Source organism: Macaca fascicularis, chromosome 13 (genome assembly GCF_037993035.2).
Source record: "Macaca fascicularis isolate 582-1 chromosome 13, T2T-MFA8v1.1".
NCBI lineage: Eukaryota > Metazoa > Chordata > Mammalia > Primates > Cercopithecidae > Macaca > Macaca fascicularis.
The window spans coordinates 79,065,111-79,079,424 of NC_088387.1; the positions used below are offsets into that span (position 1 = coordinate 79,065,111).

General features: G+C 52.6%; 1 long non-coding RNA gene across 3 annotated transcripts; it reads left to right on the top strand.

The window, feature by feature from the left end:
- Positions 1-359: 359 nt before the first annotated feature.
- Positions 360-5,080, top strand: LOC123568392 (uncharacterized). Of its 3 annotated transcripts, none has more exons than XR_012421761.1 (3): positions 360-1,007; positions 3,543-3,649; positions 3,909-5,077. It is a non-coding gene; the product is annotated as an uncharacterized lncRNA (long non-coding RNA). The 3 variants fall into 3 exon arrangements; XR_010580483.1 differs by having other exon boundaries at positions 928-1,491; positions 3,275-3,649; positions 3,909-5,080; XR_010580482.1 differs by having other exon boundaries at positions 928-1,491; positions 3,909-5,076.
- Positions 5,081-14,314: the final 9,234 nt, after the last annotated feature.

Consider the following 14,314-nt stretch of genomic DNA (forward strand, 5'->3'; position numbering starts at 1 on the left):
CTTAGGTCACTGCTTCCCTTTGGGATCTAGAAGGCGCTTGGGTCTTCTATCTCTTCAAAGCTCCAAATTCCGAGACTCCCAGTCAACTTAGATTACAGGCAACAGGCAGTGGGTTCTCTTGGCCGAACTATATTTCCTTCCCTCTCTTCTTGCAGACTGGCCAGGTTTAACTCCATTGCATTCACCTCTCTTTTCCAGGAATTTGCTGAAAGCGGCAAGTAGTCGATACTCGCTGATTCTCAAGTTGTCCTAGAGTTACAGGCTCAGAGATCATGTGGTCTCCCTGCCAGAGGACCACAGATGACAGTTTTACCGAGTCTTTTGCCAGAGCATAATAAGGGTCACCTGTTTGGGTGAGGGAGAAAGGACAAGATGGAGGAAGGTGAACAAGAAGGCACAATCCATGTTGCTTCCAGGTTCTTCCTCACCAACATTCCCGTGCGTGGGAAAATGCAGCCCGCCCCAGGAAGATGCAGATCAACCGAGCATGCGCCAGATGATGTCAATCCGAAGAGATCAAAACTTAACCGGCCACGCCTATGGAGACGCCCCTATCCCGCCCTTATCCCGCCCACTGCCCTCCCCCTTCCAGTACCAACGCATAAAATTCTGCCACTGGCAGGAGCCAGCGTGACTTCTTCGGACCCCGCATTTGTGGACCGGAGAACCTCACCCGAGAGCGTCGGTGCCACTTCCCTGGCCCCCCACACCTGAGGACCAGAGAACCTCGCCCGAGAGTGTATGCATATTTGCAAATAAAAGGCTGCCACTTTCTTCGCTCGTTTTTGGCCTTTATTGATATTTAGTCTTTGCGTCTATTAATAGTAGTAATAGAGAAACAAAACAGCTGGTGCCAAAACCCGACCTGGGAAGAGACCCTTCCTCAACATCCCCTACGGGTCTGAGGAACCTCCTCCCCAGCAAACCGGCTCCCAACCCAACCAGCCACCAACACCGAACAAGTGTTCCAGCTTTCCACTGGTGCCGCTCTGAGAATTTCTCCTTCGGTGAGTACTTCCCTTTGTTAACCATCTCCGTCCGTTTCCGTGTCCTTGGCCTAGAGTCGTACGTACGCCCAAGGACGTAGCCACCCTGTGGCGCAGTGAGGTCTTCAACTCGGAGACGTCCATCTTGAAGTTCCTCAATTCTCCATTAGTGGCTCCAGGAGCCCCTGGTCTCGAGCAGCGGCAAAGGATGCTTTGCCACTGCATGAGGTGGGTTTCCATTTCTGGTAGTTAAACAATGGGAACCTCACAATCGAAAATCCCTACGAATACCCCTTTAGGGTGTCTCCTCCAAAACTTGGAAGCCTTACATTTAGCTCAAGATTTAAAACAAAAGCGGCTAATTTTCCTCTCCACTGTGGCATGCCAAAAACCCGGGAGGAGACCCCTCCTCAGGGCCCCCTAAGGTCCAAGGAGCCTCCTCCTTCCACGCCGTGGACGGACCAGGACCTAGACATTGCTTTCCACACCTCCAAGTCTCCTAGGGGTGAGTATCTCTTGCCTCCCTCTCATACTCCTTGGCCAGAAGTCCTGTGCAGGCCCAAGGTTTTTTGGTCACAGGTGACCCACAGGAGAGTTCCCAAAGGTAGAGACGTCTGCCCAAAGGAACTCCATTCCAGTCCGTGTGAGACCCGTCCAGGACGGAGACGTCCGCCTGGAGGTAATCTCCATTCCGGCTCCAGGAGCCTCCCGGTCTCTAGTGCCGGTCTCTAGTGGCTCCAAAGGATGCTTTGTAGCCAGGTAGAGTTCGGTTTCCGCCTATAGGCGAGAGAAAGGCAATAGGAAATCCCCAATCCAAAATACCTAGAGACACCCCTTTAGGGTGTCTTCTAACTAATCTCAAAACTTTACAATTACAGCAACATCTTAAATGAAAGCGACTGATTTTACCCTCCACTGTGGCGTGGCCACAATATAAATTAGACAACCAGTCTCAACGGCCGCCTGAAGGCACCTTAGACCGTAACATTTTAATTAGATCTCTCTAATTTCTGCCAGAGGCTCGGAAAGTGGTCAGAAATTATCTATGTTCAAGGCTTTTAGGACTTGCGCTCTTGCCCAGACCTGTGCGCCCGGTGTTAAATGGCCCAGGTCTTGTTAGCCTAAACCCCTAAACCCAGCCCTTGGCCCCCACCTCAGCAACTGAGGAGGATTCCACCTCCATTTCAGATGGGGCCGATGGCAGGCGACCTCCCTCCCGACTTTTCAACCCCCCTCCCTATGGACTTCCTACCGCCCCTCCCAATGCTCCTCCTTCAGCCACTCCTCTCACCCCTCCCTATGGAGCTCCCATCGCCCCGCCCGACACTCCTCCCTCAGCCACTCCTCTTACCTCTCCCATTTCTGTCCACACTCACTCCAAGACCGCGGTAGCGGCCCCCATTAGTCAGCCCCTACCAGTCAGCCTGCCCCAACCCCCTCTACCAGTCAGCCTATCTTAACCTACCCTACTGGTCAGTCTGTTCCAACCTCCCCTGCTAGTTTGTTGCCCCCCCCCCACCGAGAAGTTGCTGGAGCCGAAGGCGTGGTTGGAGTCCATGTCCCTTTTTCCCTGGCTGACCTTTCCAAAATTGAAGAACGACTTGGCGACTTCTCAGCCAACCCCACTTAATATTCCAAAGAGTTTCGATACCTAGGCCAGGCATATGACCTTACCTGGCATGACTTACATGTCATTCTTACTTCCACTCTTAACCCAGAGGAAAGAGAGTGCATTCTCGCAGCCGCCAGGCAACATGCAGATCAATGGCATTTAACCAACGCCACCTTCCCGTTAGGAGAGATGGCTGTCCCGTCCATAGAACCAGATTGGGACTACCAACCACAGCAGCCTGGCTGCCATAGGAGAGACATTATGATTCAATGTCTCTTAGCCGGTATGCAGGCAGCCTTTAACAAAGTGGTCAATTTTGATAAATTAAAGGAAGTTATCCAACACCCAGATGAGAACCCGGCTTCCTTCCTAAATTGCCTTACAAAGGCACTAGCCCAATTTACTCGGCTAGACCCCACCTCCCCAGCCGGAGCAGCTGTCCTAGCCTCCTATTTTATCTCCCAGTCAGCCTCAGATATTCGAAAAAAGCTAAAAAGGGTTGAAGATGGGCCTCAAACCCCCATACAGGACTTAGTAAAATTGGCCTTTAAAGTTTTTAACTCCAGAGAAGAAGCAGCTGAGGCCGCAGAGCTAGACAAGGAGAAAAGAAGGGCTGTGCTTCAGGTGCAAGCTCTAGTGGCTGCCCTCCAACCAACATTGCCCACTCTGCCGGCAGGGAAGACACAGAGCAAGTCTCCCAAGGGCTCCTGCTATAAATGCGGAGACCCAGGACACTAGGCAAACCAGTGTCCCCAGGCCAAGCCGGCCACTCCGTCTCGTCCATGCCTTAAGTGTGGCACAACTGGGTATTAGGCAAAACAGTGTCCAAATCCTCGCCTGCCTACCACGCCGTGCCCAACCTGCCGACAGGAAGGACATTGGAAGTCTGATTGCCCTGCCAGCAGGGCAGGCACTGTGCCTCAACGTGGTGCTTCTCCTCAAAGGCCGGAAGGCTCCTTCCAGCTCCTACACCTGGACGACGACTGACGGTGCCCACACTCGGAGACCCCGGTCACCCTCGCTGAGCCTAGGGTAACTCTACAGATAGTGGGTAAGCCAATTTCTTTTCTCATCAATACGGAGGCTACCTATTCTGTTTTGTCAACCTATGGAGGTCCTAGCCAGCCATCCACTATCTCAGTAGTTAGGGTGAACCATCTAACCCTCACCAGACCCCAATGTTAAATTACTGCCTGGACTATGCATGCTTTGCCCACTCTTTCCTCATCATGCCCTCTTGTCCCACCCCCCTCTTGGGACGAGACATCTTAACCTAACTCAAAACATCTATTCCCCTTCCCTTTCTCCAGGTGACCAGGTTCTACTCAAGGATCAACACCCTCCTCAAATTTTCCTGCTTCCTCACCATTCTTCATCTTAACTGACTTTTCCCTCATAAACCCCATAGATACCCTCCTTCCCGACCCATCCCCCAACCAGTAGGTTTCCCAACTTTTTACTCTCATAGAAGACCTAGCTTGGCAAGGTGTCCTTTGTGATTTCCTAATTCCCATACTAATCCTCTGCCTTATGTTATGTCTTGCTCCCATTTTAATAAAATTTCTCTGAGCCAAGGTCCAAGAGATCACCCGAGTCACCTTCAACCAAATGCTCCTGCATCCCTACACCCAACTGCCAACCTCAGACCCTAACTACGCCCCCTAACAGCAGGAAGCAGCCAGGCAGACAATGGCGCCCCAAATTCTTTTTTTTTTTTTTTTTTGAGACGGAGTCTCGCTCTGTCGCCCAGGCTGGAGTGCAGTGGCCGGATCTCAGCTCACTGCAAGCTCCGCCTCCCGGGTTTACGCCATTCTCCTGCCTCAGCCTCCCGAGTAGCTGGGACTACAGGTGCCCGCCACCGCGCCCGGCTAAGTTTTTTTTGTATTTTTTAGTAGAGACGGGGTTTCACCGTGTCAGCCAGGATGGTCTCGATCTCCTGACCTCGTGATCCGCCCGTCTCGGCCTCCCAAAGTGCTGGGATTACAGGCTTGAGCCACCGCCAAATTCTTATAATCAATAAGAGGTTGGACTGTTTGGGTGAGGGAGAAAGGACAAGATGGAGGAAGGTGAACAAGAAGGCACAATCCATGTTGCTTCCAGGTTCTTCCTCACCAACATTCCCGTGCACGGGAAAATGCAGCCCGCCCCAGGAAGATGCAGATCAACCGAGCATGTGCCAGATGATATCAATCCGAAGAGATCGAAACTTACCCGGCCACGCCTATGGAGACGCCCCTATCACGCCCTTATCCCGCCCACTGCCCTCCCCCTTCCAGTACCAACGCATAAAATTCTGCCACTGGCAGGAGCCTGCGTGACTTCTTCGGCCCCCGCATTTGTGGACCGGAGAACCTCACCCAAGAGCGCCGGCGCGACTTCCCTGGCCCCCCACACCTGAGGACCAGAGAACCTCACCCGAGAGTGTGTGCATATTTGCAATAAAAGACTGACACTTTCTTACGTACTTTGGCCTCATGTTTAATTACTTAGCTCTGCTAAATTAAGTTAAATTAAATTAAATCAAAACACACCCACTTGCTAGTCTGCAATATCAATGTCTTCACCTGACTTTTGTAAACCAAAAATATCTGAGACAGGTCTCAATCCATTTGAAAGGTTTATTTTGCCAAAGTTAAGGATGCATCCATCACGCAGCCTCAGGAGTGCCTGACAACGTGTGCCCAAGGTGGTCAGGGCACAGCTTGCTTTTACACATTTTAGGGAGACATGAGACATCCATCAAGATATGTAATGTGTACATTGGTTTGGTCTGGAAAGGCAGGACAATTTGAGGTGGAGGTCATCGGTAGATTTAAAGATTTTCTGATTGGTAATTGGTTGAAAGAGTTATCAATAGAAAGGAATGTCTGGGTTTCAGTAAGTGGTTGTGGAGACCAAGGTTTTACCAAGCAAATGAAGCCTCCATGCAGCAGGCGTCAGAGAGAATAGACTGTAAATGTTTCTTATCAAACTTGAAGAGTCTGTTCTAGCAGTAATTCCAAAAGAGAGGAGGTTAATGAGACACGCCTGGCTTCTCCTTCCCCTCATGGCCTGAACTAGTTTTTCAGGTTAGCTTTGGAATACCCTTGGCTGAGAGGAGGGGTCCAATCAGCTAGTTGAGGGGCCTTAGAATTTTATTTTTCCTGTACACTATGAAGCCAGTGTCATGTCTATGAGACTCTTTTATGACAGCACTCTACTTTCAGATATACTGAATTAGTTATGGAATAGATTTTGGCAGCTATAACTAGAAGACCACACATGATAGCAGCTTAAACAAGAGAATTTTATTTCTCTGCCATGAGAGAGCTGAGCTGGTGTGATGGTTCTGCTGTACGAAGTCATCAGGGCTCTGAGCTTCTTTTGTCTTGAACCTCCACCATCCAGAATGTTGTCCTCAGCCACAGGATCCAACATGATTCACCCCCAAATTCTCATTCCAGTGAACAGGAAGGGCAGAAGATGCAACACAACATGCAATTTAGAAGTTGTATACGTTCCTTCTGTTCACCTCTGCTATGGTCTGAATGTGTCCCCCAAAATTAATGTGTTGAAACTTAATTGCCAGTGTGATTGTATTAAAAAGTGAAGCCTTTAGGAGGTGATTAAGTCATAAGGGCAGAGCCCTCATGAATGGGATTAGTGACTGACATGGTTTGGATATTTTGTTTCCTCCAAATCTCATGTTGAAATGAGACCTCCAATGTTGGGGGTGGGCCTAATAAGAGGTGTTTGAGTCATGGGGGCCGGTCCCTCATGAGTAGCTTGATACCCTCACTGTGGTAATGAGTAAGTTCTTGCTCCATTAAGTTCATGTGAGAGCTGAGTGTTTAAAGAAGGCTAGCACCTCCTCCTCTCTCTCTCTTGCTCCCTGTCTTGTCATGGGACACACTGGCTCCTCCTTTTCCTTCCTGTAAGCTTTCTGACTGTAAGCTATCTGAGGCTTCACCAGAAGCTGAATAGATGCTGGTGTGATGCCTGTACAGCCTGCAGAACTATGAGCCAAATAAACCTCTTTTCTTTATAAATTACACAGCCTCAAGTATTTCTTTATAGCAACACAAATGGACTAATACAGTGACCTTATAAAAGAGGTTGAAGGGAGCACCCTAGTCCCTTTCTTTTGCCCTTCCACTGTCTGAGGACACAGCAAGAAGGTGCCATCTTGCGAGCAGAGAGTGGCTGGGCATGGTGGCTCACGCCTGTAATCCCAGTGTTCTGGGAGGCCAAGGCAGGTGGATCACCTGAGGTTAGGAGATCGAGACCATCCTGGCCAACATGGCGAAACCCCGTTTCTACTAAAAATACAAAAATTAGCTGAGCGTGGTGGTGGGTGCCTGTAATCCAGCTACTTGGGAGGCTGAGACAGGAGAATCAGTTGAACCTGGGAGGCAGAGGTTGCAGTGAGCCGAGATCGCACCACCATGCTCCGGCCTGGGCGACAGAGCGAAACTCCGTCTTAAAAAAGAAAAAGGAGCAGAGAGCAGCCTTTACCAGACACTGCATCTGCCAGTGGGACTTCCTAGCCTCCAGAACTGTGAGAAATTACATTTCTATTGTTTATAAATTACCCAGACTTAGGTGTTTTGTTATAGCAGCTGGAACAGACTAAGACAACCTCCCTCTGGCTAAAACTTGGTCATAGGGCTACTTTTAATTGCAAGGGAGACCATGAAATGTAGTCCTTATTCTGGGCTGCCATGTGCCCAGCTAAAAACATGGGGGTTCTAGCAAATGAGAAGTAGGGAGAGGAAGGGATGTAGGGAGATAATCAGTCATGCCTGCTACAGTCTGTCTCCTCTTGAAAGAACTCTTTGAGGGGCAAGGACCACATCTTACCATCTTTATAGGCCCAGCCAAGTGCCCATAAGGGTAGGTGACCACATATGTTCAACTCCCATTTTCTCAGACCGTAACTCAATTCCATCATAATGGACATTTATAATACAACTTGTGTCTAAAGCACCCTTTATCTATTTAACTAAGGTGTCTCTAGCCTTCATGTCTTCAAGTTCACTGGTTTTGTAGAATCACCTTCCATTTCCCAACATCCCTGAGGGTTCTTTGGAGTGAGTGCTTCAATTCAATGGGCTCTCCAAGGTCACTTTGCTCCTCGTTGTGGCTCTCAGCCTGTGTCTGCTGTACCCTCTCTGAACCGCCTCTCTCTAAGCTGATGCCCATCTCTCTTTCGCCCCTCCCAATGAACTACACACCCAAGGCTCTTGTGTGTGGCCAATGTTTGGTCAAGTTCAGGAGGAATGGAGGGTGATTATAGCACAAGGTTGAAAACAACTTCAAGAACACATATCACGTCTTCAAAATGTGTCGGTTATTCCCCACCACAGGGATTCTCACTGGCAGCACTTCTTGGCCGGTCCTTACTCCACATTCTTTAGGTCTCCCTCTCTCTCCTGATGCCGGCTATCTCTCTGTTCTCATCCATTTCTTGCGCTTTGACCACACCCCTGAGTGGCCCTCACAGCTTCAGCATTCCTTTCGCTTTATCACGCAGAACCGTTCAGCTCTTGCTTCATCTCAGCCTTACATGTTCAGGAGCCCTCAGTTTTCTAAACCCTTGACCCATCACTGTGTTTCTGTAGGCAGAAGGCTATCAAGCCCTGAGATGAACGATGCTCTTCCCAAGGAAGGTAGAGGAGGCGACGGTCCATTTGAATTTTACATAGTGTCTTTATGTTCTCCCCTCTGCAAGTACAGGATCTCATTTGATTCTCAAAACCACCCTAGAGGAGATGGGAGGCACCTGAGGCCGAGAGACGTGAAGCCACCTGTCTGAGGCCATACAGCATGTTAGAGGCAGGGTCGGGCCCCATGCTGTGCTCCAGTGCCCCTGCTCTCAAGAGGAGCAACCCATATTATCTCAGGTCAACTCTGAGTGCTCTGTGACACGAGACTTATTTTCTCTCTCTCCCACTCCTAACCAGGCTGGGCCCATGAGAGCCGCATGCAGGGCCCACCTGCCCTGCCAACACTGCGCTCAGGGCAAATGCGGCTCTAGGGACACTCTCCTTGGACGCATCCTACTTAACAGTCCCCTGAACACACCCACAAGGACTCCAGCCTCAGACTCTCAAATGTCCTACCCCCACCCACTTGCAGGGCCAGGTCAGTCCCCACTGGAGGATGGGAGGGGAGGTAGTAGTGGGGAGGAGGGAAGGGGAGAGGCTGGGTGAAGGGCTGGAATTGAATAGCTGCTTTCTTCTCAGAGGCTTCCCCCACCTCCAAGTGGTCACTGATTAACCCTCCAGACCAGATAAACCCTCCATGGGAGGAAAAAAATGTGTGTTTACCCTGGGCCATAAAACATCAATATTGACTTCTCACAGGTAAAGCCCCAGGGGAAGAGGTGGGGGCTGTGGGAACAGGCCGGCCTGAGACACACTTGCCTGACACCCAGAGGCCAGCGCACACATTCTCCTTCCCTATGGAGAAGCCAGATTCCCACCCCGCCTCCACCTCAAAGGCATGCCCTGAGCCAGAGGCCTGGGCTCGCTGGGCCTCTTCTCTGCAACCTTCCTGCACTGTCCCTCTGCCCTGCTCCCTGCAGGTAACAGAGTTATACCAGACCCAGGTCAGGAATCAGACTGCCTCTGCTTTGCTGTTTCCCAGCTCCAGGACTTGGACAAGTGGCACAATTTATGCCTCAGTTTACTCATTTATGAAATGGCCATAGTAATAGCACTCTGCTCTCATCACCATTTAGGATGATCAAACAAGATCACATACGCATATAACAAGCGCCAGAGCTGGTCCTGCTCTAAACAGCATCACTCAGTCTCCCCTCCTCTCCTACCTCCTGCCTCTTGATACACATCGCTTTGTGGACCTTCCTCCTTGCTCTTGGCTGAGGCCTCCCTGATGGGGTGGACAAGGCCATATTCACACAGGGCCAGAAACCAGAGGTGGTCCCGCCAGGGCTGGGGGGCCTCTCATCCCTCTTCCCTCTGGCCCAGAATGAATCAGCTCTCCTAACACCCTCTTGGGCTGGCGTTTTCCATCAGAGGGCCTGAGGAGGGTGTCTGTGGCCATGTGCTGCTCTGGGTGGGGCCTCCAGGTCTAAGCATGCAGCTCCACACAGCTCAGGGACCCTCACACCTTCATTCTGGGGTCTTCTCTGTCCGTCGTCTCCTTCCTTTTCGGGGTAAAGGTGTTTCTCCCCCTCCTCCCTGTCCTTCTGAGGGTAAGAATGAGAATGTTCTCCATGCAGAATCTCCAGCCACCCTGGCCTGGGCACTTTCTGCCACATTTCATCCTGGGCTTGGGGAGCAGTGGGGGAGGCGTTTGGGGCTCCTCGATCCTTACCCAAGGCCGGCGCCCTCCACTCCCCTGGCCCCAGGTGAGCCCCACCCGATGCCCTGGGAGGCCCAGGCCCCACCCCCACGTGCCCTCCATCCAGCTGGACAGCGGGGCCCTGTCCCTGGGTACCTGGTCAATAATTAACACTGAGCAAACTCGGGCCATGGCCAGGCCTCCCAGGAGGGTCAAGATGAGACAAAAGCCCTCCTGTCTGGCTATGCTGCCATCTTGGTGGAGGGTTAGTGGCCCCTCAGTCACCCCAGAGTGACACACAGCCCCATCTCCATCAGGGAACTGGAGCAGCTGCTACCCAGCAAGGCACTGGTGACACTAGGCCTTGGAGGAGGATAAACAAGGGTGGGTGGGAAGTCTCATGCCTGTTTCCGAGCCCCAGCTTCATGTCTGTGAGCAAGCCTAAGACGGAGGCTGGTGAGCTGAGGGTCCACTGTGGGGCTCCTCAAGCTAGGTGCTTTCGTAACTTGGCTCATGGAGGTTGGTCACACCAGGGACCTGCCCCCATCCCTATGAGAGCAACTCTCAGCTCCCTCTTCCTTCTTCCCACTCTCCTACCCTTCCTTCCTTCCTTCGAGTGTCTTCTGTATGCCAAGCTCTTAGTGTCCTCACATCTCTCCCCATCCCCCAAACTTTCCACTCCTTCTTGGTGCTTTTGCTTACAATGTTCTCATAATCTTGGAAACCTATCCTTTTTCTCCATCTGAGAATCTCCTTCCTCCTCCAAGAAGTCTGCCTTGAGCCCACCCTCATCCCGTCCTGTTGGCACTTCCCACATGGACGCTCCTCTACAGCTTCACATCTCATTGAGCACTCGCGCTGCCTCCCCAGCTGCATGAGAAGCTCCTTGTGGGCTGGGAGCCTCAACTCCCGACCCTACCACACTCAAGGGGCCATGTTAGTAGGTTTATTGGCAATGCCACCCTCAGCCACAAATCAGGCAAGAAGTTATATAATACATTCTTGCAGAACAGCAACTCAGGAGACAACTTCTACACTGGTCAGAAAATTCCAGATACAAAACAGTTCCCAAAGTCAGCCTTGCCAGCCCAGCTTCCCTCCAGCTGGCTACCCAAGATGTCTGAGAACTCATCATCATCCCTCCTCTCCCCTCACCGCCCCCCGCCCCCGGCATGCCCCCAGGTTTTGGAGCAGATAAGGACGTTTCTGACTGCCTCCTGATCCAGCCTTAAGTGCATTCCCCACAGCCTCCCAGCCCTTCCTCCCTGTGGCAGCCCCACACTCACTGCCAGGGCGCCCTGGCCATTCTTTCCCCAGCAGTGACAGAGCAGCTGCCAGTGACGGCCTCTTCTTGCCTGACTGCTCTGGTCCTCCCTTCTCAGATACATGTTCATCTCTTCCCTTGGCTCACATTTCCTCCCTCTTAGCCTTCTCGGCATCATCCCACCTGTCCCTGCCCAGGTGTGCTTTGAAACAAGAGTTCACAGTCAACATAAACTCACTACCGTCTATGCTGCACTGACCGCCTAAAAGTTCAAGCAGAACCAGAAGCTCGTCCCAGGGAAGGCATCCCATCCCTAGGAAGACTAAGGGTGACAAGTTGGCTTTTTATTTCAGGCTGAAATCGAACCGAGATGTAGGGACCCACAACACCTCCCACCCACCCCAGCTGAGGGGAGGGAATGAGTGACAACTTGGGGGCAGGTAGTATCGGAGTTCAGGTGTCCCAGGGGAACAGACACCGCTGTGCTACCAGATAGTCCTTCTCTAAAATATTCTGCCCTGTTGTCTCATAAATATCCTCATTCTTATCAAAGCCACGATACCAGGTTAGAGTCTACAAATGATAGCAGCTGTCCTTAGGGAGTGCAGGACCCGGGGAGAAGGGCAGGCTGGGAGCCACGGGTCCTGGGCTGGGCGACAGCCTCTCTGGATCAGCCACCACTCACACCAGCCAGACCCTTTCCTTCCCTCTGCCCCTAAGACGCCACCCTAGAAACTATGGAAGTTTCCCTCCTGAGCCCTCCAGCCCTCACCTGCTCCTTCAGAGAGGGTCCTGCGGTGGGCATCCTCTGTTTCCATGCCCCACTACTCCCACCAGTCACCCCCAACTCAGTGCCCTACCTAGGCCAGCTCTGCCATCACCAGCCCACACAGATCTGTCCACTGGCAAGGGGGACACTCCCCTCCTTTGTGACCAGTGTGAAACCCAGCCCCAAGAACAAGAAAGGAAGTGGGGAATCAGGAGGGCCGGGAGGCCCAGTAGGAGTCCCCTGAGCCCTTCAGGTTTTCCTTCTTGACGCAAGATGAGAGATTGAGAGATGCTAGGCATGTTCCCCAAGAGCTGTTGTAATTTATTTTGTCATTCATTAGTAAGCCCCCTTGCCATAGCAAAGATTCCTAGGAGCTGGGCTCATGGCTTCTGCCCGTAATCCTAACTTTGGGAGTCTGAGGCAAGAGGATCGTTTGAGCCTAGATGTTCAAGACCAGCCTGGGTAACATGGTAAGACCCCGTTTCTTTCTTTCCTTCCTTCCTTTCCTCTTTTCCTTTCTTCCCTTCATTCTCTCCTTTCTTCCTTCTTTCCTTCCCTCCTCCCCATTTTTTTTTTTTTTTTTTTTTTTCCTGCCAGGCCTTCCAAAGACTCCTGGAACTTATTCATCTCTTCCTGTCCCTACTCAACCCAAGCATAGCCGGGGTTACTGCTTTTTTTTTTTTTTTTTGAGACAAGGTCTCACTCCCTCACCCAGGCTGGAGTGCAACGGTGCAATCTCGGCTCACTGCAACCTCCACCTCCTGGGTGCAAGTGATCCTCCCACCTCAGCCTCCGGAGTAGCTGGGACTACAGGCATGCGCCACCACGGCCAGCTAATTTTTGTGAGTGTGTGTGTGTGTGTGTGTGTGGTTTTTTTTGTATGTTTTGTGATTTTGTATTTTTGGTAGAGACAGGGTGAGAGAATAACTTGGGCATGGGAGGTGAAGGCTGCAGTGAGCCGTGATCGCGCCACTACACTCTAGCCTGGGTGACAGACAGAGTGAGACACTTTCTCATATATATGTTCCTAGGAACCCCTCCACCCCAAGCCCCAGCTCCGGGCACTGAGCACCTCCTGAGGGCATAGGATGTAGGCAAACCCTGGGAGTGGGGGCTGCTTAGAGAGGCTCCCCACGGTGCCGAGCCATGACCAAACGCCCTCTGGGCTGGGCTTGGAGTTCCCTTATCCCGTGGGGATGCCTCGGAGTGAACCAGCTCACCAGACCCTCTCCGGGACCCCAGCAGAAAGCAGGAATGGAGGGCTGGAGGAGAACAGGAAGGAGAACAGGGATTGAGTGGAGAAGCAGGAGAGCTGGGGACAGGCCGGCAGGCGGGCGGGACTGGAGCAGGGAGGCCCCGTGAGGGTCCCAGGCGCATGACAGATGCCCCCCAGCTGCTCCAGTTGCGTCCCTCTCCACAGAGCGCGTCCCAGCCAGGCCCGCACAGGCCCCGAGTCCAATCCCAGCAAGATGGCGCCACCTGCTGTGGGGAGTGGGCAGCGCAGCTCACTCCTGTCTGGGGTTTGAGAATTGGGGGAGGGGGTAACTCCCACTCCAGGAATCACCGCCTGTTGTCCTCCCCATCACATTTCTGTGATGTGCGGCTGTGCCGCGCGGCTGCGGCCGGTTGCTTCCTTCCTCCTCACTTTCTAGGTCCCCACAGGGCTCCTCAGGCCCGCCCCACAGGGCTGGAACCCTGCCCGGCTCCCTACTGGCTCACTTCCCCAGCCCCCTGCCTCCTCTCCTCCAGCCACCCTGTGGCCACAGCGCCCTGGGGGGCCTCCCCACGCCTACCAGTTCCGCCCCAGGGCTTCCCCCCTCAGGGCTTCCCCCCTTCACAGGCCCCACCGTCCCCCAGGGAAAGGCCAAGGTCCAGTAGGCTGAGCATCCCTCTGGGATGAGGGCGGCAGATTGGGGTTGGGATTCGCTGGGCCAGTCCCGAGCTGGACTACTGGGGTCAAGAGATTCTTCAAAGCAGAGGCCTGGGCTCCGTGTAGGACTTGAATTAGAGGTTTTATCTGAGATGAGCTGGGCTGTGCTCAGCCTGTAGGCATGACTGGAGACTGCCAGGCCTTCGAAAGACTTCTGGAACTTAGGCCGGGCGCGGTGGCTCAAGCCTGTAATCCCAGCACTTTGGGAGGCCGAGACGGGCGGATCACAAGGTCAGGAGATCGAGACCTTCCTGGCTAACACGGCGAAAACTCGTCTCTACTAAAAACACAAAAAATTAGCCGGGCGAGGTGGCGGCGCCTGTGGTTCCAGCTACTCGGGAGGCTGAGGCAGGAGAATGGCGTGAACCCGGGAGGCGGAGTTTGCAGTGAGCTGAGATCTGGCCACTGCACTCCAGCCTGGGCGACAGCGAGACTCCGTCTCAAAAAAAAAAAAAGACTTCTGGAA